Genomic DNA, 27486 nt, shown 5'->3' with positions numbered 1-27486 from the left:
CCAGCAAAGGTCTTAATTGTAGACGTGTAATATTCTCATCTAATAGCACCCCTTCCCGGGCCTCTCCCCTTCCCTTCTCCCTCTTGTGCCTCTCACTCCCACCTCTTATTGGGTCAGCCTGCCCATGACTGAACAAAAGCAGTGATGACTTAAGTTAGGGAGAAGTCTGGCACTGGCCGTGTGGGTGGTGGGGCAGCCCCAGGATACGATCAGGCACTTGTCTTTCTGATCTACCATCTGGAACTTGCCTTTCCCCAGATGACTCCACGTACCAAAACAGCTGCTGGAACTCCAGTAGATGAAGAATCTATATTCTTCATCTTGACAGTAGGAGGAGGTAAGGTTCTGTCGTCTCCCTATTAGGAAAGAGGAGAAAAGTGAGCAAGGGCCAAGCAATTATATGTAGTGTATGTAACACCCAGCTCTATCCCCACTGCTGTGGGGCTTTGCTGAAGCCGCTACATGGTAAGCATCTCCGTGTCCAGAAATAGGCCTTGTGGTCTCTCCTAGCTGCTAAATGTAGTCTTGTCTTTGGGCTGACATATAATAGGGCTTTTAGGTAAGCAGGACAGAAAGAAGACATATCTATTCCTAACTAGCAGGATTGACTATGGCCTGGGGATCCAGGGTGACCATCAGTGCCCTTCCATGGGATCTGATGCTGAACATGATGGACAAGGTAGTCCATGTTTCCATGTTCCGTGTGGACCACAGATGGAGGGACACAGTCCCACTACACAGAGCACAGCAGCGCACAGCAGCACCAGCCTGGCTGAGTGAGTCCAGGAGGGAGGTTGCTTTGGCCTCTGGCTAGGCAGAAACCTTGTCACCTCTTGACCAAGCTCATTTACATGGCATCTGGTTTGTGCTGACTCAACACCCAGGAGGAAAGCTGCTCTTTGTAACGAATATTCTAAGGTTAAATGAATGATGCACTGGGGGCTCCTTCCTGCTCTCTGCAACCACTTCGTTCATGCTGCCTCCCCTCCCCCCATCAATGTTTCTTCTATTCCCTCCTCCAAGAAACCCCTGTTTAGTCTTGAAGCCCTAACACCCAAATTCCTCTCTCTATAGACATTCCCTCCACTCTTCTGCACTCATTCTATCCTCGGTCTTAATGTGCTCTCTCCTTTTGCTGAAGTTCTTCGCTGCCCCCTCCCATCACAGAGACAGGAGGACCAAGAGGGAAAATCCCACCACCCCTACTCAGACTCCCACGTGTGACCTTTTGTTTGTGGCTGGATGACTGAATGAAAGCAGCAGAAGGAATGAGATTTGGTTTCTATGCAAACTAAATCCGAACAGGACTTTCTGAGCAGGGCTGTCGGGCGTGAACCCAGGGCTGCTGAGTGTGGACCCAGGCTATCTCCATCAGCTCTGGGTAGCAGTTCTCATCTCCACTGATCATTCACCGTGCCTGGCACACAGTAGTGCCACACGACTCCCAGGAGGGTAGTGATCTGTGTATTCTCCGACTCTGAAACACTCTTTTCTTTCTCATTCCATGACAGCACTTTGCTACGGGGATGGGGGGCTGCAGGGGGAAACGTGCTGAATTGGCAGCTTGTTTGTGTTCTAGGGGGAACAAAAAATTCTGCACTGCTTTGCTGTGCAGTGCTGTTCTGAAGTCAATGTGATTGTTGCCATCAGGGAAGGAACAGAATGTGGATGTCAGAGCCTTTGCCAAAAGCCACCGGCATTCTCAGGTGAGATGAGGCTGGCCTCAGAGCAGCCAAGGCCCCAAGCAACACAGAAAGAGATGGAGGGAGGGCTGGCAAGAAGGCACGTGTAGCTACACCTAATAAACTCCACTCCTAGGACCCACCAGGTGGAAGGAGAGAACTAACTAACAAAGTTGTCTTCTGACCTCTGCATGGACCAGAGCATGCACCACCACAACTATCACCCTGACACACACATACACAATTTCTTATAAACATGAAGGGAGTTCTATTAAAAAAAAATAAAGAGAGAGGGGTGAGGGGCTGGAGAGAGGTGGAGGGAGACATCAAGATTATGGGTTGTCCGAGTGTGTAGTGGTTTGAATAAGAGTGGTCCTCCTAGACTCATAGATTTGAAGGCTTGTTCACCAGGGAGTGGCACTATTTGAAAGGACTAGGTGGTGTGGCCTTGTTGGAGGAAGTAGGTCACAGGGGGGGGGGGAGGGCTTTGAGATTTGAAAAACCCAACCCAGGCCCGGTGTCTCTCTTTTTCCTGCTGCCTGAGGATCCGGACATAGAACTTTCAGCTCCCTCTCCAGCACCATGTCTACCTGCATGCCACCATGATTCCCACCATGATAATGGATTAAACCTCCGAAACTGTGTGGAAGCCTCAGTTAAATGGTTTCTTTTATTATAAGAGTTGCTGTGATTCTGGTATCTCTTCACAGAAATAGCTCAATGGCTAAGACAGAAGCAAGACTTAAAACTTCATGGGTGGAAGGCTACATGTAGCAAAACAGAATATTCCAGAAATACCACACACCATGGGAGAAGGCAGTGCCACATAGTAACCTTAGTAAGGGCCCTGCAGCTGAGGAGCAAGGCATTTGCAACCCCAGCCTCCCTGCCCAGCTTTAGGAGCCTGCTACTATTTTGGGGGAGTTTCTTTTCTCATCTTAAAAAATAGTCTCTAAGTCAGTCACTGCTGAGTGTCCCTGGCTCAGTTCTCTGTTGCTGAGATACAAGAACCTGGAAATCTTAGCAGGTGCCCTCTGGATTCAGATCCACGCCAAAAATATAAGAGGTAAGAAAAGAGGAAACAGGTCTGGTGAATAAGCCAACAATCCCCCCTATGTTGGAGTCTGAGGCAGGAGGATCAAGTTCAGTGCCTGTCTGGGCTACAGTGTCAGTCAGAGGCCAACTCCTAGTCCTTTCAAATAGTGCCACTTCCTGGTGAACAAGCCTTCAAATCTATGAGCCTATGAGTCCTTGTTGCCAAATAGGCCAGGGTGTAACTTCACAGCAGGAGGCTTGCCTACCTTTCACAAGGCTGTAGGCTCAAGTGTTGGGAACTCCCAAGGAGAAAGAGCAGAGGGGGAAGAAAGGAAGTCTTGGCTTGGGTCTTGCGAGAGCCTGGTGGGTTTGTGGCCATGCAGAGCTGACCAGAAACACAAAGCTAAGGCTCCATTCTGTGAGAAATGAGTTGTCAAAGAGATGGTGAACTGAAACACTTCAGCCATACACTAGAATATTATTCAGCCACAAAAAAAAAGGAGTGATTCACCTTTTTTTGGTGGTGGTGGCGGCGGCGAACGCCTTTAATCTCAGCACTTGGGAGGCAGAGGCAGGTGGATTTCTGAATTCGAGGCCAGCCTGGTCTACAAAGTGAGTTCCAGGACAGCCAGGGCTACAAAAAGAAACCCTGTCTCAAAAAAAAAAAAAAAAAAAAAAAAAAGGAGTGATGCGTCCATAGTTGTGTCAGTGTGGGAGAACCTGGAAAGCCCTCATGCTAGGTGACAGAAGTCAGACACGGAGGACATATTCTACTTCACTTCATTTACATGGGACACCCAGAATAGGCTTTGGATGCAGGCAGAAGGTGTTTAATAACGCTGTAAGGAGGCAGAAACAGAAAGCATGGGGCTTAATGGACGTGGAGTTTCCCTTTGAGAATGATTGTGAACTGGGCAGAAGTGCTTGCATACAGGGGAGGAGTTCTAAGGTCTACTACCTCGTTCATTCGGAGCGAGGAGTTAGTTTCATATGTGAATTTCAGTTTAAGTTTTAAAAATACTTCCCTCTAAAACTGGAGGTTCCCTGATCTTTCATAAATAGGAAATGAGCTAGAAAATCTATGTAGCCCTCACCAAGATAACACATCCAGTCATGGATTGCCATGCGGCTGCCCCGTGGGAAGGGGCTCCCTCAGCAGAAGCTAGGAGCCCAGTGGTCAGGAAGGCTCCACAGAGGGTTTATCTTGAGGGGGAAGATTCCCCTGTCTGCTCTAATGGCATTTGGGAAGAACAGGACCCCTCTGAGCACCCCCACCCCCTGCTCAATTTGGAATACCAGTGCCTTTCATATCTCATCTCCAGGGTTCTGGAGTGTGTGAGGCCATTCATGGATCTTAATGTGTAATTAATTGTCAAGTGCTGGGCTCCATCTAGAAGCCAGAGACAGCCTATTAAGATTAGCCCAAGTTATGACAGCAAGTTGCCCCACAGCTCTCCCCTTTGTCCCTGCCGATCAAGCCCTTGACTTTCAGCTGGATAAAGAATGATTCTTTCTGAGCTGTTCGTATATGAACTATCTCCCTTGCAGCTGGGTGAGATCACAAGAAAGGAAGTCCAGGATATGAGCCGGAAAGAGCTGGATTAGTTAGAGTAGGTAGCTGGCTAGAGGACCAACCACAACCCATCTCTGGGTTTCTTTTGCACAAAGGGTTAACTATTTGTATCAGAGCCTTGTAATTGCAGTTTCCATAAAAGGTAAAGGACACAGATAGTAAAGGCAAAGGACTGACGATGTTGAAGGCTCTGTCCTCATGCCCAATCTTAATTCTTTAACTGGAGGTAATGCAGAAGAACATTCCTCTCTTTGTTCACTGAGGAAGACCCAGAACTACAGCTGTCACAAAAAGTCTTCACTGAGCTGTCTCGTGGCTCCATGGACCAGCCCTTAGCTTGCTAATTTAGATGGTCTTTCACGCAGACACATGCTGGCTTTAACCTTCCGACGCAGGCACACTGGCCAAGCAGTCTCTGAGCACCAAAGAATGAGCAAAACTGGGTGGGAACATTCAGTAGGCAAAACATCATCCAACCGCACAGGCACAGTAAAGGCTGCCCGTAGCCTCTGCCCTGCTCTAATATACCCGAGGTTGTGTGGAGCCTCAGGTAAGGACCCGGGGAAAGGGAAGGGTGGAGTCAGATCAAACTCTGGGTGGGCTCTCACTGCATAATTAGGCTTCTTTGAAACAGTGTTTCTTCTGCAAAGACCCAGTGACACAAGGCCGGGAATATGTATTTGTCAACTGCTGTGTCCTGACACTAGAACCTACTTGGCACACGTTGTGCATTCAGAATAGCTTAATGACTTTGTTTATAAGCTGCCCTTAATGTCAACATTCTGAAATCCATCAACGTCACCAGCATTTTCTCATGAAGGAGAAAATGCCTCCAGGCTTACACAGAGTCTTCAACTGACAATGGGGGTGAAGTACCAATAAAGCAGTTGCGCACTGAAGATATGGGAAATTGAGCATGCCCTTAATGCGTGCGGCACCACCGCAATCCTCTGCCTCAGCTCAACCCAGCGACATAGCACACTACACAGCAGCAATTGCCTCTGTGAGCACACAGCCAGACAGAGCGTCAGCTATAGAAAATACCACCTCATTAGCTCAGGGGAAAGATTAAAATTCAAACTAGAAGTATGTTTTCCACTGAGTGAGTGTGTGTGTGTGTGTGTGTGTGTGTGTGTGTGTGAGAGAGAGAGAGAGAGAGAGAGAGAGAGAGAGAGAGAGAGAGAGAGAGAGAATAACAGATTAGAACAGTCCTCTCCTTTCTCAGCTGGCTGCTCCTTCTCTAGTCTTGATCCCTGGAGTGGACAAGGTGGGCAAAGTTTCAAAAAGGGGGTGGATAGAGGGTCATGTGGAGGCAGATAGATACTGCACTGAGGCACAGAGAGGGTGAGACAGATAAGTTTCCCTGTTTCAAAACTGCAGCCCAACCTTCTTCCTCAAACCTCCCCTCCTGCCCTGTTTTAGATTCTTTTGTTTCCCCATAGTTCTCCAAACCCAGACCTTGGGTTCATGTGATCAGAGCTAGAGGTCAACTGTATGGAAGACTGTCCCATCTTCAGAGAGAGGTTTTCATCACTTATATATCATTTAACCTCTACAAAAAAGGTGAGATAACAGTTTTGGCTGTAAATGAATATTCCGGACTGCACACATACTTGTGAGTCAGGCATGGTTCTTCGAAACTGTATAGACATCAGAACCAGTAGAGAAATGTCCTGAACTCTTACCCACTCTGGAAGACAGGGAGGCCTCAGGTCTGTCTGCAGCATGGAAGGGTCCACCCTGCAATAGGAAAAACAGACCATATGCAGTGTTACATACTCTCATGCATAGGTTCAATAGGGAGGAGATTGAATGGACTTCTTTATCGTTCACTGTTGACATTAACACCACCAGTATCTGCACTATCGCCCACATGATCACCTGGATCTCACAATGCCCCAGGCACTGCAACACTTGTCTTCTCAGGCAGTTTTGCATGAGTTTCATAGGTTAACAGGAAATATCTCTCTTTGCTTTCCCACTGTTTACCTAGGAGACACAGCTTTGGTGAGGCAAGGGCCCGTACTCAGACACCTGCAAAGGGAAATTTTTATTAAGGGCAGAACTCTGGGCGATACATGAGTCATTGCAGGGAAGTCAGAAACAGAGCTTTGGAAGTGAATTCTAACTCCACGTCCCTTGTATCCTGGGACTCACTCTTATGAAATCTGACTCTGACTTGTTTCTAACAACAAATACGGCAGACATGATGGAGTATCACTTCCAAGATTAAATAACCAAAGACAGACAAGCTTCTGTCTCCAGGGCACTTTCTCTTTCTCCTGTGGATTGCTCACCCTGGAGGCAGTGAGACTGCACATCATGAAAGACTAAGGCCTGACACAGCCATGTGAGAAGGTTGAGATGGATACAGCCACCCAGCTGTGGTATGTGGTGGTCTGAATGAGAATGGACCCCACCAGACCACTGTCCTGGGCTCATATATTCAAATGTTTGGTCCCCTGTCAGTGAAACTGTTTGGGAAGGATTAGGAGGTGTGACCTTGTTGGAAGAAGTGAGTCACTGGGGTAGGCTTTGAGGTTTTAAAAGACCGTGCCAGGCCGTTAACTATCTCTAACTCCTGTTTGTGGATCAGATGTAAGCTCTCAGCTACTGCTCCAGTACCATGCCTGCCTGCCTGCCTGCCTGTCATGCTCCCCACCATGATGGTCATGGACTCAAACCCTCAGCAACTATGTGCCCCTAATTATTTTTTTTAATTCTTTTTAATCAGGGTTCTCTAGAGGAACACAACAGATAGAATGAATGAATCAACTAATCAATATACATCTATACACACATTCATTTGTTCTATCAGTTGTGTTCCTCTAGAGAACCTTGACTAATATAGACACCATAACCAAGGCAAATTTATACCTGATTTTTATCTATATGTGTGTCTATATCTATATATGTGTAGATTCAGATATAGATAAATAGATAGATAGACAGATAGATGATAGACAGATGATAAGTAGATAGATGATAGATAGATAGATAGATAGATAGATAGATAGATAGATAGATAGATAGTAACAGATTTATTAGAATGGCTTACAAGCTGTGTGGCCCAGCTAATCCAACAATGGCTGTCTACCAATGGAAAGTCCAACAATCCAGTGTTGTTGAGTACCCAAGACCAGAATATGAAAGAAGTAGGCACTGATGCCAGGGAAGGAACAGACTTGACAGTGAGAGTAAGCAAGCGAAGAGAGATAGCTCCCTTCATCTGTGTCCATTATAAAGGCTAAGTAAATGTGGGTTCTTTAAATCTTCCATTGTGTGTCCTAAGTCATGACCACCTTCTTAAAATATCCTTAATAGAGAGAAGAAAGGAATGGAAGGGCCTATGGCTTGTTCAGCTATGCCATGACATCTATAGTCTCAAAATATAGTGAATAAAGCACAAGTGTTGGTAAAGATGAGAGGAAAACACATGATTAGATGGTTGGTAATTTTACGTAAGTTGCTATGTCTAGTCTCAGCTCAGCAACACACTGAGGGCGAATTTTTCCTGGCAGGCCTTGCTAAGAATAATATTTCATAGCACCCAACATTCATCATGGAGTATAAAAGTAAACAAATCTTTATTTATTACAATGTTCCAATAAATAACACATTAATATGATGTGTGAAGGCCAGAAGCTACAAGTCAAACGAGCAGCCTGACATTAATAGGGAAAACTCACGGCTCCTCTTGTAATTTATGGATTTGTGCAGAAATTGGCGCTCATTTCAGAATCAGCTTCAAGGGCTGTGGGAACAATGATGGCAGCTGCTGAGAGGCTGTGAGGGCTCATTCTTCACTGTCAAATGCAGGCAGGACCCTTATTTAGTCCACCTAGCTTTTCAATTCATTATACGAGGCCTTTAACTGGTAGCCCGAGGCAAGCTAGAAGACTCACGTGGTGGTTCCTTCCTCTAGAGTGGTAATCTATTTAAAAGCTTTTTTTTTTTTTTTTTTTTTTGCCAACAAGTGACTGTTTGCTTAATTCCAGTTGTACATGGAAGGGGTTGGAGGGAAAGATTTCGCAAAATACAGAATGAATGTATATTGTCTGCATGCGGGTGCAGGGGAGATCCCGTGAAGTTGTCTGGACTGCCTCCCTGTGAGACTCGTGAGGACCCACTGAAGGTTTATGAATAAGGGCCCCAGCACTTGCATAAACTGGGGTTGGTTACAATTCCCTACAAGTTACTGTCATGACAAGGACAATACCTTTCCATCTTTTCTTTAAGTCTGGTTTTAAACTCAGAAAAAATGAGTCTGAGCTTTCTATATGATTTTTTTCCATGTATCAGACAGATGAATGGTCATCACTAGGACCTTGCAGAAGGCTCAAAGGAAATTTTACCCTAGGGCCTGAGAGCATTATAAGGAATTTATTTTGGCAATAGTACCATTTCTTCCAATCCCTCAGCTCCTGTCTCCTTCCCTCCATGTCTGCATTGCCCAAGTCTCCCAGGACAGATCTTTATGGGTCTGTAGAATGGGGTTCTAGTTATGTGCCCAGCAACATCTCCATTGTTTCTCAAAATTTTGTCCTCAATAGCAGCATCCCCAGATTAGATTCTGTTGCCACCATCAAAGGAGGGCAGTCAGCATAATTACTCAGAGATGGTGTTCAGAGATCATTGGGAGAAGCAAGCTCTGTGTCGCCTCTGCTGATTCATTCATGAGCCTAATCAGCAGGCAAATTCTTCAGCTAAGTGGCCAGTCCCAAGAAGCATGGTATACATTTCCACCAAGGGGTTCTGGATCCATGAGCAGAGAGGACCTAACAGCTGGAAGAGCTGTTCTTTTCCTGATATTCATGGCTCTATATACAGAAGCTGAAAAAGAAACTTCCTATGCTCCCGTGCACTAGGACCCATTCAATGGAGAAGCTGAACACTTCCTTTAAGGGGCATTCATGTGTTCTCCCTGCTTCTCCAAGCCAAGATGCTATGTCTGGGCAAACAACTATTCCCTGTGCATCGAGAGAGACCAGGGAAAGCTCATGCAAGAACCAGCTAGAAAAATTCCCAGAAACCAAAACACACACACACACACACACACACACACACACACACACACACACACACACACACCAGGGAAGTAGGAGAGAGAGAGAGAGAGAGAGAGAGAGAGAGAGAGAGAGAGAGAGAGAGAGAGAGAGAGAGAGAGAACTTTGAAAAATCAATCTACTTCTTCAGCCTTCAAAAAATAAAATCACATTCCAAAAGGAGCCCATAATGGGCCTCAAACTTGGGACTTCAACTCTGGCTCATGTCTTGACCAGCAACTAGTAGGCAGAGGTAGGAAAATCAGGAGTTCAAGGTCATCTTCAGCCAATCAATCAATCAATCAATCACTCAATCATCAATCAATCAAAATGGCTCAGTTTCAGAATGTCAGCCAGATTTCCCTTACATATGAAGTATGTGTGATCAAATATGTTTCACAAAGTAACTTTGAAATGTGGCATCCCTAGGCATAGAGATGGAACACTAGAGCTATGTAAAAATCACCTGAAAATATATTTCCTTCAAGCTACTTGGAAGTGGGGCAGTCAGTGACTTAGAACGAAGTTTCAATCTCACTGTTACCTTGAAATAGTTAAAATCACACCCCTTTTAGTTTTGTGGTCAGAAGACACACCACCTGATCCCTGGCATCCACAGAGAAGCTGTGCCCCGGGCAGGGGCTGGGTCTCTTTCCTCAAACAATCAAAGACCCCTCTTTTCCATTCATGCCTCTTTTTGGCCTTCACAACACCAGTCCCTTCCATTTCCTCCCATCACACCACATGTCTCAGAGGCAGACACACACACTTTCCTAGAAACTGACTTTCCTTTGTGCTTTCTCTAGGTCCAGTTCCAATTGCATTTGTGATGTGGGTACTGTGGGGAGGCTAACCAGCATTTCCATCACTGTGACAAAATACCTGGGAAAAAAAAGCAACATATAAGGAGGAGAACTTTGTTCTGGCTCAAAATGTTCCTCTATGCCTATTTGGTTCCATGGTTTTGGTGTCTGTGCTGAGGCAGAACAGCATGGTTGGGAGGATCACAGGGTGGAACAGAACTGCTCACTCCATTTGGCCAAGAAACAAAGAAAAAAAGAGACAGGGGTGTCAATATTCTCTTTAGGGACACAGCTCCTGTGATATAACTTCCCTCCACTGGGTCTGTCACCCTCTAATAGCTGGTGACCAAGAGTTTAACGTAGGGGGACAATAAAGGTCCAAATGTCACACGAAGACAAACGCACAGAGAATGTGCCCACAGTTGCTACCACCTGCAGAATTATGACTCCAGCTCTTCGGGTTTGCAGAAAGACTGGTTCCTCCTCCTTCCAGAATTCATTTGCAAGGGGCTTTGTAGATTCAGAAGATAGCTCTGTAGCCTCCCATGAATTCGTTCTCTCTTATCCAACCTCAAGTTTTGAGTCTCCTCTTTCTATCAAAAAATGCAAACTATACAACATCTGACCTGGCTGTTGGCAGCCCTCAGCCACCCAGACATGAGTCACAACATCTCAGGCCACTTTTACAGCCTCGCTGAGCTGCCCAGAAGAAAGAAGTGAGAATGTTCCCACGACTGCAGTGAATGAACACGGTTGACCCCGGGACCCAACACTGCAATGACATTTTACAATCTCACAGTTTCTCTCCCTCGGAGAGTGTAAATTTCCATCTCTGCAGCTAAAACCCACCTAGAGAACTTGGGGGTAAGAGCAAATCCATTCGTTTTATGTGAGTAGCTATAGCAGAGTAGAAAAAAGTATTCCAAGTGGGACCAGCTGGTGTGGGGCACCAGTATCTGTCCTGTCAATAGTGTTCTTCATGGTCCCCAGCTCGCCCCACTCCTCCCATCTGGACCCTCTAACTGTGAGTTATTGTGTGTTGCGGTGGGGATGAGAGGGTTAGTTCATGGAGGACCCACTGAGACCTCAGAGGCATGTAAAATGTGACAAGCAAGGCCGTGGCATACATAATCGATCATGAACAAGCCCAGAGACGAGAGGGATTCCTTCCTGCCAAGATCCTTGGCCTTGGCAGAATTTGTGTGTGTGAACCCAGAGGCAGATCCCGGAATTCTGTCCAGGCCTTTAAAGCTTTCAAAGATTTGGCACTGATGTGACAAAACAACACAGAGAACAGAGTGGCTTCTACTTTAAAGTCTGCAGTAAAAGAGGCAGTTTACAGGAGGAGGTGAGGTTTTAGTATGAGGCTTGTAGAGCTGTCAGTCACCGGATGAGTTCAGCAGAGGAGGAGAGTCAGAGACACAATGCTTAAGCAGTGAGCAACTCAAGGGCCCCAGAGAAGGCTTTGAAATGAGATGGCACGACCTTGGGTCAAGCTTTCAGACTCAAAACATTTAGAGCTGGTTGTAACTTTAATTTAAAATTAAAAAAAAAATTTTTTTTTCTAGCCTTATTTTTAATGATGGTTCCTAAACACTTCAAGTGAGCTCCCTGGCAGCCATCACTGGCCACCAGTGAGAAAAACCCTAGGCCCAGATCTGGAGCCCACACAGCATCTTGGTAATACATTCTGCCCCATGTATAGGTGGGCCTAGAATACTTGTTCAAGTTCAGAAGCTATGTAGGGGAGGATCTAAGAAAAGATCCTCAGTTTGTGGGAATTCAGGGCTGAGTTCTTCCTTCCACACCAGACCCCTCCAGCTTTTGGACATGGCAACTGCACTCAGGACAAAAGTGGTAGGAGGGGCTTAGTCATCTATTCTTCATTTTCTAAGAACTTGGTATATCTGAGTTTGGAGAAGGAACACTTACCAGGAAAGTTGTGAAACTGAGGGAAATTACAAAATGCTCAGAGGCGGTTCAGGCCTCAGCCCAGATCTGTAAAAGCTTTAGAACCCACGGATTCCGGAACTGGTCAGAGAGATGAGCAGGTGGCTAGTGGAGGCCACGCCATCCTTGGCCTCATCCTGTCTCTCTGGATAACAGGCCACAAAGCTGCCTCTGTGCACTTAATGTCTTTCTGGCTTGGTTTTCTAAGAGTAAAATCAACCCCACTGTGCCCAGCACAGGAAGCCCCTGAGGACTGTCATTTCTCCTTCCTACACCTGGCAAAATGTGAATAAATTCCCCCAGGCCCACCCCCATCTATTCTCTAAGCCGAAGATACAATCAGTCATTTGAACTTCCACACACAAGTTTGGACATCTCAGCGGAGATTTGCTTTCAAATCCATGCAGAAGAACACATGATGTTGGGTGGGGGGTGGGGGGACCTGTTGCCCAAAATGTAGCGCACCATCTTCATGATATGGAATCACAGTCAAAACTGTGCAGCCCCCTATAGCGTGCTGTGGCCTTGGGTCCACTTGTTGGGGATGAGAAGTGTTGTGGGGAAGGCTGCAGAGAAGCAGGCCAGGTTACCCCTCTCTTCTTTTGCTCCCTTGCTGAAAGCAGAGGCCTCAAGAGAGGTTAAGATAAAAGGAACCAGTATTTCTGCAAGGGCTGCCTAGAGCAACCTTGCTGGATTGTTCTACATGCATGAATCCACTGCTAAGCTAAGGTGTACTTGTGTGGATGTGGGTGTCTCTCCAGGTAATGTGTTTGTTCATATAGAAATGATACATATACAGTTCTATCAGGGTAACTGTCTGTTTAGGAAAGATGGCTCCTCATTGTACAAAGAGGTTCTGCTACAGAGTTCTTTTATAAAGATAGACCCCCTAGCTCCTGTGATAACTACATTGTTCCACTTACCTAAAAAAACAATTTCCAAACAGTTGCCAACAACATCATGAACAGGCAGCCAGGTCTACCCAGATGGTCCTGTCCAGTCTGCCCTTGGGCCAAATAGAGTGTCTTAGTGAATGCTGGGAATTGATTAGTAATTCCAGGGGTTGTCTGCACTCCAGCACTAAGAGAGGCGGGTTGAGTGTCTTTTGTCTTATTCTCGGCTCTCTTGTTCTCCTGATCCAGGAGATAGAGCCGACCCTTGTCAGTCTAGAGTCACCTGAGGCCTGCAAGCAGACAAGGCCAGTGCAGATTTCCCCTTGAATCTTGTTTCTTCTCAGTGTGATCTACAGCAGCACGAAGGCGCTCTCCCATGGTGCCCTGGAGCAGAGCACTCCTCCATACAAGACATGAGAGCCATAAAGCGCAGTTTCCAGTTGTATGACTTCAGTCTTTTGTTGGAAAACGTGGAGCTGAACTTCCCAAGTTTTTTCTTTTCAAGCATGAGACAAAGAATGTGAGGAACATTTGGGCAGAATGTGTCTGTCAATCACAAAGGTAGTTAGTTATTCTTTGCTTAGAAAAAGCCTGCACCTCACGGGGCCCCCAGCTCCTCAATCATTTAAACAGCACAGGCTGATTTACTAGAAACGTCCCTAACCTCTCTTCTCACCCGGGAGACTGATACAGGTTGGCAGAGTGGCAGCCACTGTGTTTAAATGGCCACTCCCCTCCTGCACAGGAGGGAGATGAAACCAGTGTCAGGATGGCCTCTTAGGATGCTCGACCAGATCGGCTCAGTCTTGCTGCATCATCGAATAATCTTTTTCCTGGTTCCGGTGGCTTTCCTTCTGTGCACTGGGCCCCCTTCCCAGCTGTGAGTAAACGGACTTAATGTCAGTCACAGGCCCAAGGGCTGGAAATCAAGGGTTAGAAGTAGAAGGGTGAAGCCTGTGTAAGGGATGGTCTATCCACGAGGAAAGTAAAGGGGAGGGGGGAAAGAGGCTACAAAGGAAAGTTACTATGAAACCACACTAAACTGACAGGGAACAAATTTTAAGAAAACCCTAACTGGACACAGAGATGCATATACTTGGGAGGCAGAGTAAGGCAGATCTCTGTGGCCAGAGCTTGGTCTGTGTATTGAGCCAGGGCTACAAATATAAAAAGAGGGCCTGTCCCAACAAACCAAAATGAAAAAAAAATATTTTAAAGGAAAAGAAAGAATGAAAATCCCAAAGGATCAAGCTGAGGCAAGAAATAAAATAGTTCTTAAAGCAATAATAGCCTTTTAAGGCATTACACAGTTATAGAAAGGTCACAGTATCAGGAAATGTTTTTAAACTATATTACCCATAGATATTTGGGGGGGAGGGCAGCTGTTCCTCTTACAAAGTGTCATGGTTGCAAATGCAGATAAATACTGGAATTGAGTACAGGTTGTATCTTAGCTTCAAATATTCTGCCAAGGTACCCTGTTTGGCCAATGGACAGAGTGGACAGGGCCATCTTGTCCATAGAGAATCCTTCAGAGACCTATGAGATCAGTCACACATATGACCAGACCCAGGGAGCTTCCCCCGATCTTCAACCTACTGAGATACACATAGACTGTGATTCTCTCCAGAGAAGAGCTTGGTAGACAGAATGATGAAGCTTCCAACCAGTCATGAACCTACCAATTGTAGATACCATGCCAAACTCATGTAAAAACAAAACAAAATGAATCCCCTGTCACTTGTGGCAGTTCAGAGACCTGACTCTGGGGTCATGAGACTGGGTGAGCTGGCCCTGTCCCTCACCAGCTGCAGGACTTGGGAGAGTGAGCCCTGCATCTTCCTTGGGCAACACGGTAGAGCTGGCCCTGGTGGAGGGGATAGAGATAAGCTAGAGGGTGAGAGCACAGAAGAGCTGGCCCTTCATTTGTCTGCCCTGAGGTGGTGTGGGTTCAGGGGCAATGCCCACCCCAAGTCACCCCTCACCACCTGAGTTAGCACTGAGGACATGAGAGTGGGAGAGCTACCCTTGTCCCTATAATGGCTGTAGCCATTGGCTATATATATTGACTGGGCAACACATTGGATCTGACCCAGATGGAGAAGGCACAGGCAAGCCAGCCCCAAGGGTATAAGAGCAGGAGAGCTGGTCCAGCCCCTTGCAGCACTTGCGGAAGCGGGGCCTGTGCCTTGACAGTGGAGTTGGCCCTGGAGGCATAGGTGCAAGTGAGCCAGTAGGAAGGCGTGAGATGAGAAATGCTGACCCTGCCTCCTGCCGATGGCTGTGTTGGGCAGCCTAGTTTGGGCAATGCTGAAGACCTTGCCCTAGTGGTGTGGATAAAAGAGATGGCAGACTGACCAGTTCAGTGCCTGACCACCCAGGCCCAGATCCAGGACTCTGAGTTGGCCCATCCCAAAATCATCTGCAAATGGTTGGAACACGTGAAAGGGCCAGTCCTGCTGATACAGATCTCCATGACACAGGATAACAACAGGATAACCAGGAGGAGTCCCAGTGAGGATCCAAGATTGATGGTGTCACAGAAGCCAAAGACCTCGAACCAGAGCAATGACTCGTCGCAACGAACATTTACAAGTGAAGACGTGTGGCAGAGGGATGTCCTGTGGGACACACTGCGACATAATGAAGTTTCCATGATCAGATGTTTTCTGTGCTTTTTGTTATTGTTGTTGGTTGTTTGACAACTGGCTCTAAACCAGTGGTTCTCGGCCTTCCTGATGCTGTGACCTTTCATGCAGTGCCTCGTGTATGGTGACCCCCAGCCATAACATTATTTTTGTGTTTCCCAATGGTCTTAGGTGACCCTTTTCTCAGGGGTCACGACCCACAGGTCGAGAATCACTATTCTAAAGCATCCGATCATGAAACTCTTCTACTTGGGTGGCTTGAGATAACAACCCTCAGCTTCTCAAATGCTAGTGGCCTTCAAACCTTCCAATATCTCAGCCAAGTGTATGGTCTGATTCGATGAGTCTGTGCTGTGCTCTGGAATTCTGATTTTTCAGAAGCCTCCTGGGGGTACCACCACTGCTGGTCCAAGGACCACAGTTTGAAGCTGGTATTTAGGACAATTTACTTGGGAATAATAAAGTTATCAGGTTCAGCCTCTGATCCAAGCCTAGGGCAGACAGAGAAACTGTGACATCTGAGACTCCCTGCTCAGATTCCTGAGACTGTCAAGGTCTAAGCACCCAGATGTGTGTGTGTTCACACCTGAGGGAATCTATGCCATGCTGCTAACACTGCGCTGCATAGAAAGATAAATGTCACACAATCTCCCTTACACGTGAAAGCCAAACCGCCAATCTCATAGAGATTGAGAGTCAAGTATCTAAAGTTACCAGGAGGAGTGGAAGGGATAGAGGGGTGGAGGAGAATCCTTGATCCCAGGATTCGATTGCATAGCATGAGTGACTTCTAGTGTTACAGTATGGTTGCTATGGTTGACAGCATTTAACTGTATGTTTTAAAATCACAGGTAGAAAAGACTTTTGAGGTTCCTGAAGAAATAAATGACAAATGACAAATGCTTGAAGTGATAGATACGCCAATTATCCTGATATGACCATTTATATTGAAATGTACAATGTGTTGAAAAGTCACACTGTGCCCTGTAAATATGCACAATAATTATCTGTCAATTTAAAAAAACGTGCTGCAGCTTTTTCTCCACACCCTACGTCGTGTGGTAACACATTCAGCCTGGAAGTTTGAGCATTCATTCTGGAAGTTTCCTTTTGAGTCTCAGTCCCAGGGGTAACTTTAAAAAGCAAAGGCCTGAGACACCGTCTGATACCCAGGCCTGTCTGCCTGACTCTTTTGATGCCCCTAACCTCGGCTGATGGATGAGGTCCTTAACTGATGTTAATTCGCTCCAGTGCCAGTGACCAAAGCCTCAAAATGAGTGTGACATTCTGGCTCAATTCCTTTCCAGACTAACAACTGCTGACTGCCAGCAACACGGAACATATCAGACACCACGGAGAGGAGACTCGAGGTGGTCGGGTCAGAGCCAGGTCCCAAGACACCTTCCTCTGACCACTGAATAGTTAACTGGCACCTTAAATTATTTTAAGCGTAAAAGGTGGGAGGTCTTCTCTCCTTGTTCTCTAGCCGCCCGTGGTATCATGTGACCTTTAAATGAAATAGATCTGTATTGGGAATATGGCTGAAGAAGGAGGAGGAGGAGGAGAAGAAGAAGAAGAAGAAGAAGAAGAAGAAGAAGAAGAAGAAGAAGAAGAAGAAGAAGAAGAAGAAGAAGAAGAAGAAGAAGAAGAAGATGAGGAGGAGGAGGAGGAGAAGCTAACAGTGTGGTTTTTCTACACATGTACTTTGTTTAGAATTTAAATCACTTTCTGATTTTCCTATTAAGCCTTGATCCAAATATGAACAAAGTAGAACATGTGGTCAAACAGAAGGCCTGGCCCAGAAATTACAGGAAAGATGTAGACAGAAGTTCATGCTGAGCTTGGGATTCTCTGGGCAATGAGCTTGGAAATCTCTTGACAGTGACATAGGTTTATGCAGAGAATGCCAGCCCAAGCCCTCTAGGGCTTGCCCTATTGTTGTAATCAATGGTAGAGAGGTGTCTGGTTTTGGCATGTCACCTGACCTATTTCAATTAGGGGTTACTCCGCTTCCTTGTATTATTTCCTGAGCTTGCCACCCAGGTGGAATAAGATACTATAGAGAAAGATTTTACTTGTGACTTCTGCTCTCTGTGACAATGGATGACTATCATGTGATATGGCCACCACTGTCATGGATTGCCTTATTTTAAGGAGTCTTCAAAATGCCACTCTATACTCCTGATTTCTCCCCATTGCTATGAGCTTTCTCATACAAACAAGGTTGGATTAATATCTATCTAATATCCTTGGTGACTTTTCCCTTATTTTCTGTGTCTGAATGAAGAATCAAGATCATAGAAGTTATTCTACTGTTTTCTCCTAAACTAGTGATTCTCATCTGGGGTTTGTATATCAGATATCCTACATATCATAGATTTACATGACAGCTCATAACAGTAGCAAAGTTAAAATTATAAAGTAACAGTAAAAATAATTGTGTAATTGGAGGTCACCACACATTAAGAAAGTGTATTAAAGGGTCACAGAATTAGGAAGGTTGAGAACCACTGTACTAAAGGTTCAAGTGCCCCACTTTTCCCGCCTAAGTTGAAGCCATCCCTTTGAAGTAGATTTCAACAACATTACTTTATATAATAACTTGGCATTTGACTATTAACTCAGTGATAGCCCTCATAAATTGTAGGGTTTTTGTTTATAATAGGGAACCAGAAATGTAGAAAGTGGAAAAATCAATATACCCTGAAATTATAGAGTTGTGCTACCTTAGCTCAAGGATAGTTCAAAAGCTAAAACCAATCTTTTCCATTTTGTGAAGCTAAATAAAAAAAAAATCAATTTTCCATTAGGATTCATTATAATGCTTGTGTGAGCTGATCCAGTCTCCATGGCTGCTTTAAGTTGGTGGTTAGAAGGATTCAGATCCTGAAGTGGGGCTCAGTGACACACACAAGGTGTGCTCAATTTCCAACAACGTCTTCCATCACCCCCTCCCCCGGGCCCCAGATCTCATTGAACAATGCATTCTTAGTTGTATGTAAATGCATATTCACAAAGTCTTCTATAAAAGCCATGCTTGCCAGTCACATTCATTGTATTTATCTGAGCATGTTTATGCGTTTGTTGGTATTGATTATATTGAGTGTACTTTGCACAGTGAAGTCGTTCACATGGGTAAAATTGGGAACCTTCCAAAACCACTCAGAATAACCACTGAATGAAGACATTGGAGAACAGGTCTGACCATGTTGCCGGTGTTCCCTAGCATGCGTTATGACTTGTGGCTGAGCCTCGTGATTGTTTCCAAGCAGGGTCTTCTGGGTCACAGAGGTGACTTGTTCATGTAGCTTGAAAGGGACTGGTATATGTGGTGTGCCCGTAGCCACATCCTGAGTCAGAACCGGAACACCAAGACTGATTTAGATATACTGTATGTGACAGAGCATAATTTCTCTTGCTGGGAATTGACTTCAGAGTCTGCCTTTTTTGTGGGGGTCCAGCTGCTAAAGAGGAAAAGTAGTTTATTCTTCTTTTCCTTTAAAAAAAAACCTAATTAACTAATTTTTATGTGTATGGGAGTTTTGCCTGCATGTATGGCTGTACACCATGTGTGCTCAGTGCTCACAGAGGCTGAAAGGTGTCAGGTTTTCTGGGACTAGAGTTACAGACAGTTGTAAGCTGCCACGTGGGTACTGAGAATCAAACCCAAGCCTTCTGGAAGAACAGCCAGTACCCTGAGCCTCTGATGTCTCCAGTCCTCCTCTTTCTCCTTAATATGAGGACAGGTGGCATTGTAAAGTGACTTGAGAGTTTCAGGACAAGGGCAAAATTGTATCTTGTCCTAGATACAATACCACAAATCAGTTATTTTCTTAAAAAATATAATTATTGGGACTGGAGAGATGGCTCAGAGTTTAAGCTGCTCTTCCAGAAGATGCAGATTCAATTCTCAGCACCCACATGGCAGTTCACATCTGTCTGTAACTCCAATTCCAGGGGATCTGACACCTTCACACAGACATACATGCAGACAGAACACCAATGAACATAAAAATAAATAAATCTAAGAAAGAAAAGAAAACCACAAAAAATTAAAGTATCATGTTTATCTTTGTGCCTGTGTGTGTGTGTGTGCATGTGTGTGTAGGGGTGTATATGCAGAGGTCATTAGACAAATTGGAGCTGGTATTCTCCTTCCACCATTAAATCCCAAGGGTTGAACTCAGGTCATAAGGCTTGATGAAGAACCTTCATCCACTGAACATCCTAGCTAGCCCCATAAATCACTTCTTAAATCAAGCAATGAATGCTTTTATCATTAGGACTCTGAGACACTCCTACTCAAGCCAAAACCACACTGCCTGAGCCTAAGCCCAACTAAGGGACTCAGGTTTCTGTATTGCAAAGAATGGGGCCATTTGTCTAGGCCAAGGGGCTTTGAGTTGCATTTCTGCTGAGTCTGAACTCCAGCCTGGAAATCTCAACACAGGAAGAGCTCTTGGGTCTTCTTGAAGTCACCTCTATGTGGCCTGGAGGGCAATGGAGAGATCCATTATTTTCCTGTCTTTGCAGGGTCTGGAGACACTGCCCCTGAACTCACTATGCAGCTCAGGCAGGCCTTGAACTCATGATCTTTCTTAGCTCCCGAATCAATCCTGGATAGTATTACCTGGAATTAGAAGGCTCTGCAGAGTCTAAATTCCTAGTCATCTGTATCAATTGCACAGGAATGTCACTGTGGGGCAAACTGACTATGTGACTCAGCACATAGACATACAGGTGCTGTTTAGTTCTGCTGCCCAGATGTCCATTATAGCTACCCTTGGCTTAAATATAAAGGATTCTAAGATTCTCTGCCTGATTATCATTTACTCGTGTGGGTTGTGTCTTTTACTTCAAGTTAGGAATAATAAGAGTAAAGGCTTTGGATAGAGGGGTGGTGCCTGCTTGTCCTGTGCGTATCTACTGGATGCTCTGAGTCGTTAATCAATGTGAAAAGAAAAAAGAGAGTTGGTCCATACCTGGCTCACATGGCTCCCAAACCATTCCTTCACCCATAGCCAACAATGTAGAAGATGCTGAGACACTCTCCCTGTCCTTTTTACTTTAAGATTTATTTTTAATTGTGTATGTATGTTTTTCTACATGTATGTATGTGTACCTGGTGCCCACAGAGGTTGGAAAACGGCATGAAATCCCCTGGAGATGGAGTTACAGACAGTTATGAACTTCCATGTGGGTGCTGGTAACCCAACCTGGGTCTTCTGCAAGGGCAGAAATCGCTCTTAACCTCTGAGCCATTGTGTGTGTCCTAACCACTGAGCCATCTCTCCAGCCCTAACCACTGAGCTATCTCTCTAGCCCTAACCTCTGAGCCATCTCTCCAGCCCCTGACTCCTTTGTTCTTAATTGACTTCTTGATGGAATGAAACCAATTATAAATGACATCTACTCAGTCCATTTACTCTCCATGCAGCGTCTGTGGGGGAGAGACTTCATTCTGTCCCCCAGGACCCTGTAGGAAATGGAAGATGTGAGCCTAACTTTCTCTTCTACAGTGAAACACTTTCAAAATGGAATCTACCCTAGTTAAAATTCTAAGGATGTTACAATTTAAAACTGTGCTCATGAATTTCACCTGCAAAATCTTTCCATCTAGCTTCAGGAAGAAATGATTCACTTTCAAAGTGATTCCATGACTTGCCCAATTCAAAACCATCACCATCATCTTAACCTTTGATTAAAGGAGGCAATGAAGGAGAAGAAGAAGAAGAAGAAGAAGAAGAAGAAGAAGAAGAAGAAGAAGAAGAAGAAGAAGAAGAAGAAGAAGAAGAAGAAGAAGAAGAAGAAGAGGAAGAAGAAGAAGAAGAGGAAGAAGGAGGAGGAGGAGGAGGAGGAGGAGAAGGAGAAGGAGAAGGAGAAGGAGAAGGAGAAGGAGAAGGAGAAGGAGAAGGAGAAGGAGAAGGAGAAGGAGAAGGAGAAGGAGAAGGAGAAGGAGAAGGAGAAGGAGAAGAAGAAGAAGAAGAAGAAGAAGAAGAAGAAGAAGAAGAAGAAGAAGAAGAAGAAGAAGAAGAAGAAGAAGAAGAAGAAGAAGAAGAAGAAGATAGCCACAGAGACTCGCACTGTGGCCAGAGTCTTTCCCACAATGATACAGAATTGATCTGATTCCTTCAAATGAGGTATGAGCATTTCAGAAATGAAAGGATGGGAGAGCTGAATACAATGTTTCCTTTAGGTAATACTCCAGGTTTCACCCTCAATGGCTTGAGATATGCAGATGGCAGAAATACAGGTCACAGCCCAGGGCTGTGCCATCAGTGTGAGCCCTTGGTTTCTGACCACAGTGTGTGTGACCACCCTGCAAAGAGACATGGCCACATTTCATGGCCACTTTGCTTCCCTGTGGCTACTTCGAGGCTGAGAGCCCTTGACTGCATACCTTGCTCATCTTTTTGGTTCTTTGTCTATCAAGCCACGTCAGCAGGGAAAGCAAAGATCAAAACATCGGCACCCCATTTTCCAAATACACATCATCTGCTAGGGCTGCGGTTCACATTTTATTGCTGTTGGCAAAACCGCATCCTCCCTGCAATACGGCTAGTAATCCTAGGTTGTATCAATTGCCTCCGAAAACACATGCCATTACGCATTAGACACAGAGGAAAGAAAAACTGCTGATGCTCTATTTTACAAGGACAAATTAATTTGCCCCAGAAATGGCATGCATGTCACCGATCTCATTAAAAGTACGATGAGATCATCAAGAAAAATTAATCCAAGCCATTGGCTATCACCTACACCGTGTCAGCACACACAGGCAAGTACTGCCTGTCAGTTTGCTGCTGCGGGCAAGGACAGGTATTAATGAAGAAAGTCACACTCGATTAGAAACCATCCCTGCTCGGGCATCTGCCGTCCTTCTACACCAAACCAACTCGAATGAATGGTTGCAACATTTCTTTTTGCTTTGAACTTTGGGGGGGGGGGAGAGGACAGCTAAGTCCTTTCTCAAAAGCACAGAGGAAGAAGAGTGACCTGCTTGAAAATTTGGGAAACTGAGGCTCCAAGCTCAAGAAACATGAGGCAGAATAATTATACATTACTACCTTGGAGACAACCGTTTGAGGAGTGCGAAGTGGTTAGATTTTCAAGGTGTTGCTATGCCTCCCTCTGGTTCCTTGCACAGGTCCCCTAAGTGTTTGTCCCAGGTGACTACCCTATTGTCTCTGTGCATGTATGTTGGGCATGGCAGGTCTTAGGCACTAATCCAGATACCCAAATAACCCCTGGGACAGGTCCTTCTATAGAGTTATCTATCCATTTAGCAAACTCTTAGAGAGCAATAGTTATGAGCCCAATGCCATCCAAGACCCTGGGAATGTAGTAAGTGATCAAAGAAGAACAAATTATGTTCCTAAGGGTTCAGTGAACAATCATGGATTTGCAGTCTTCACAGACAGGTCATCTGGGCTGGGAACTGCTGCCTACTTAAGCTCATTCAACAGTTTGCTGACATGCTTGTTGTCTGCTATCCTGCACAGGTGGCTGGTGTGTGTTTGTGTGTGTGTGTGTGTGTGTGTGTGTGTGTGTGTGTGTTAACACAACTAAATAACCGTGATGGTTAAGCCTGTTCACGGAGACTTATTTTCTAAAGTCTATGCTCTTAGGTGGTATCAGCAAAAGGTAGAAGAGGGGCAGCTGGGAAGACAGCTCAGTTAGTAAATTGACAGCTAAGGTAAGCACAAGGGCTGATTTTGGATCCTTAGCACCTTTATAAAAAGGGTGGTGTGCTCCTGAAACCCCAGTCCTGGGAAATGAAGAAAGCATCTCTGTGGCTTGCTGGCAAGGTAGTTTTGCTGGCTTGTTCAAGCTCCATGTTCAGTGAGAGACTCTAGCTCTAATACAACACTGTGGAAAGCAGTGGAAGAAGACACCCAACATTGACTCTTGGCCTCTGATGCCATGCAATGACCCCCCCCCCCCATGTACGCACACACATGCACACACATAAATCTCTCTCTCTCTCTCTCTCTCTCTCTCTCTCTCTCACACACACACACACACACACACACACACACACACACACAGAGAGAGAGAGAGAGAGAGAGACAGAGAGAGAGACAGAGAGAGAGAGAGAGAGAGAGAATCACGCTGTGTCTCCTGCTGGGCCACCATATTCTGCAGGTGGAGGGAAGGTGTCTTTTGTCAAACCATGTTGCCCAACAGCGCTATACATACACTGTCACCATAGTAAATGTCAAAGAAAAAAAATGTCAAAATAAAAAAATTTGTTGAAATGTGTCGATGGTGGAGTTCATTTCAGAGCCTGTGGATGCATGAGCAGGGCTGGAAGCCTTCTGGACTTTAGGTGACTCTAGACAGTCCTCCTAGAGTGGGGTTTGTCCTGCTGTAATACATGAAGGCTGTAGCCTCATGTTGGTGCTGACTAAAGCATCCAAGCTTGGTTGAAGAGGACTAAAAAGGGCCAGAGAAATTCTAGGTCCTTCTCTTGAAGATATGAGTGTGAGTGGCAGGGAGCCATGCTTACAGAGGTGTTGTTCCACAGGTGAGAGGCCCATGGCTGCAATTGCTTCAAGGAGAGTAGAGGGGCTAGTGTCTGCCTCTTGAGGTGAGGTTTTCTGGAGCCCTGCGTGTTCTCTTATGCAGTGCCTGATTTCTAGATCATTCTTTGTTCGGCAGAATGACAACAAGAGGTTTCTTATTGCTGGGCTCCTCTAACCTCAGTGACTCCTCTGAACCCCGCAGAGTGTGTGGTGATATAAGGTCAGGAGGGCCAACCTAGGACACTTCTAATCAGTCACATCTACAGGTTGACTAAAGAGAATGAGAGGTGATCATGAAAACTATTCTTTAGGTCCTGCCTCTGATTGTTACCTAGGAAAGCTGGCCCACCCATCAGTGGAAGAGCCAAGCAAAGCAACTCCTTTTACTCCACTCTGCTGAGCTCTGAAACCAGAGGGTTCTAGAAGCTCTTACAGACCTTTTGTGAATATGAAGTCTGCTGAGTTTGTTAAAGCCCTACCTGAAATGGTGGACGAAAGCCTCCAACTCAAAGGCACACGCTCTGCAGAACAGCTGGACATTCCTCACAGGGAATGAAGACTGACCTTCACGAGGGCTGTGGATGGGGCTAGTGGGTACAGCAGACAATATCAGTGATCCTCCATTATGGTTGACCTCCAGGTGGGAAGCAATGCCTTGACAGAGAGACATGGATGCCCATGGCTGACGAAGACACATTAATATCTAGGACAATGGGAAACAGTGTATGTGATTCCTAGAGGAAGTGTCCCCAAGGGACAGGGGACAGGCTGGGCCACAGCCTCTCTGAGCTGAATATAACTGATGTTTGACTGCAGTGAGCCAGAACTAACCAGCTCCTTACACATCCGTTCCAGTTTCTCTCTCCTGTTCACCGGTGTCCTCTTAACCTTGATAAGGCTTAAAATCTGAGAAAGCAACCATGTCCAATGTCACTATTATGAAACTCTACCCTCATGTGTCACACTCAATCTTAGCTCCATCATCTGGCACCCACGGCCTTAATCTGAAGGCCAGAGAAGGAAGCGCTTCATAGTTACAGCCTATAGGTGTTCTCTCTGTCTGTCTGTCTCTCTACCTGTCTATCTCTCTGTCTCTCTCTCTCAGTATACCCATTTTAGGTCGTGTTGTGTGGTATTAAACTTTTCTGCCGGTAAGTAGAAAAGACCTTTTTTGTAAAAACTGAGAAACAGCTCTCAGGCGAGAACAGATATTTCAGAAATGACTCAGAGTCGTGTTTTGCTAGAAGAATGCTAATGAAATGCAGAGCGTGTAGTCATGAAACCGATAGCACTCCCTCAGAAAGAAAATGACTTCTCTAAGATGCCGGGCACTTGAGCAAAACACTCACTGATTGTAATGCAGCCTATGGAATTAGGCTGTCAGAATGCCTCCCTCCTGTAAGGGTGTCTTCCAGTTGCATGAAAAGGCTTACTTCACTTGACCTTAACCCTCAAGGAAAAAGAGTCTTAAAGACACAAGATCTAGTAAGCTAGAAGCCAGCCAGATGTCCAGGATATTACTTCCACACCTCCCAAAACCCTATCAGGACTCACATGAAGACAGCTTACATACACCACATTCTCCGTGACTCTTGGAGAATAGGGTAGCAGCATCCTACATCCAATTCCCCATGTTGAAACAAAAACAAAAACAAAAAACCAAGCTAGCCCCTAAGCTTGCTCACAGCTAGCAGGGATTTAGCCAATTTACAACTTAGAAACTGCTTTATTTACAAACTACTTGAGCTTCCTATCAATGGCCTCCAGCCATTGCTGCAGACAGCTAAGTGCTATCTGGGAAGCCAAGGCTGTCCTCTGGATGTCAGACCAGGCTCATGGACCCATGGCCCTTTTTTTTCTCTTTCAGATAGATCTTGGTGACAGATGCCTTGTCCCTCTGCTTGCTGCTGTGTTTCCAGTCCTGTCAACCTTGCTGTTGTTCACATCTACAGCTATAAATAAGGACAACTCACTCACATGTAAGCCGCAAGGACGGAAACCTAGAAAGAGTGCTGGTGCATTTACAGCATCATGGTCAGTTGTTGCAGATCTGGGGACTCAGCTCCTTCCAGACTTTAGGTCTAGGTGGCTCAATCTCAGGTCATACCTCTAACTTCCTTATATTTAATTATTCATTGTTTTAGATGAGCCCTGACTCTTTCTTTGGTGCATGGTCTTGAACCCTGCTTCCTTCTGCCTTAGGACCCACAGCACTGGTATTATAGGAGTATGCCTCTGGACCTGGGATCTAGCACCCCTAATTGTTCTCAGAGAGGCTTCTGGAAGGACCACAGTAGGACTAAAAGTCAGGCTTTAAGCAACATTGAGTAATTTAAGGCCTAAAGTAACAAGAAGGTTATGGATAAAGGAAAAGCTTAAACCCCATTAACTGAATTTAATTTTCCATGAACTAAGATCTCTAGCACCCCAGAGGCAGAGGCAAGAAGATCATAAGGTCAGGGCTAGCCTAGGGTACACAGAAAGACTATGCCTCAATGGGGGGCACAGATGGAGAGAGAGAGAGACAGAGAGACAGGCAGAGACAGAGACAGACAGAGAGACAGAGACAGAGAGAAAGACAGAGAGAGAGAAGAGAGAGAGAAGAGAGAGAGAAGAGAGAGAGAAGAGAGAGAGGAGAGAGAGAGAGAGAGAGAGAGAGAGAGAGAGAGAGAGAGAGAGAGAAAACTGTAGTTAAATAAGAGTTCTTATATTTTAGAGGCATACACTAAATTTTTACAGACAAAGTCATGCAGCACATAGGACTTGCTTTTTAAGATCATCCACAGAGCAGCAAGGGGAGGGTTACAGATGAAACACAGTTACCGTAAGTGGATCTCATGACCCAGGGATTATAATATTCTATCTGATTACATTTTGAGATGGTCTTTGATAAAAAGCTAAAATTAAATATTACAAGACAAGAATGTCTTTCTTGGGAACCATGACCTAATTTGAAACTTGGTTTTTTTTTTTAAACGCTTAAAATTTGTTTGCATATATCTAAATTATGTGAGTTTTGTCTTGTAAAAAAGAAACCGCAGCATTAAACATTAGCTTTCTCTCTTCTCTCCCCTCCCCTCCCCTCCTCTTTTGCTTTCTCTCCTCTTTTTCCCTGTCATTCTACTCAAGATTTCTGAGTGAGGACCACACAGCTGAGTCCTGGCACTCGACAGATGCACCCCAGAGACACTACAATGTCATCTCCACCCAGACAGCTCCTCCCTGTGTACTGGCTGAGGAGGCTTCAGTGGATCTAGAGTCACATTACCATATGGGACAGCCAGTTTGTGGCTTTTGTCAATACCACCTAGAAGTACAATTGTAAAACTTGA

General features: G+C 45.3%; 1 long non-coding RNA gene across 2 annotated transcripts; it reads left to right on the top strand.

The window, feature by feature from the left end:
• Positions 1-191: 191 nt before the first annotated feature.
• LOC110290306 (uncharacterized) lies at positions 192-27486 on the top strand. 2 transcript variants are annotated; one of them, XR_002377413.1, is made up of 5 exons: positions 192-337; positions 1580-1706; positions 5733-5853; positions 26022-26133; positions 27284-27486. It is a non-coding gene; the product is annotated as an uncharacterized LOC110290306 (long non-coding RNA). The 2 variants fall into 2 exon arrangements; XR_002377415.1 differs by lacking the exon at positions 5733-5853.

The sequence above is a fragment of the Mus caroli genome, unplaced genomic scaffold, assembly GCF_978045245.1.
Source record: "Mus caroli unplaced genomic scaffold, Mus_caroli_1 scaffold_2, whole genome shotgun sequence".
Lineage (NCBI taxonomy): Eukaryota > Metazoa > Chordata > Mammalia > Rodentia > Muridae > Mus > Mus caroli.
This window is presented reverse-complemented; position numbering and strand designations above follow the sequence as displayed.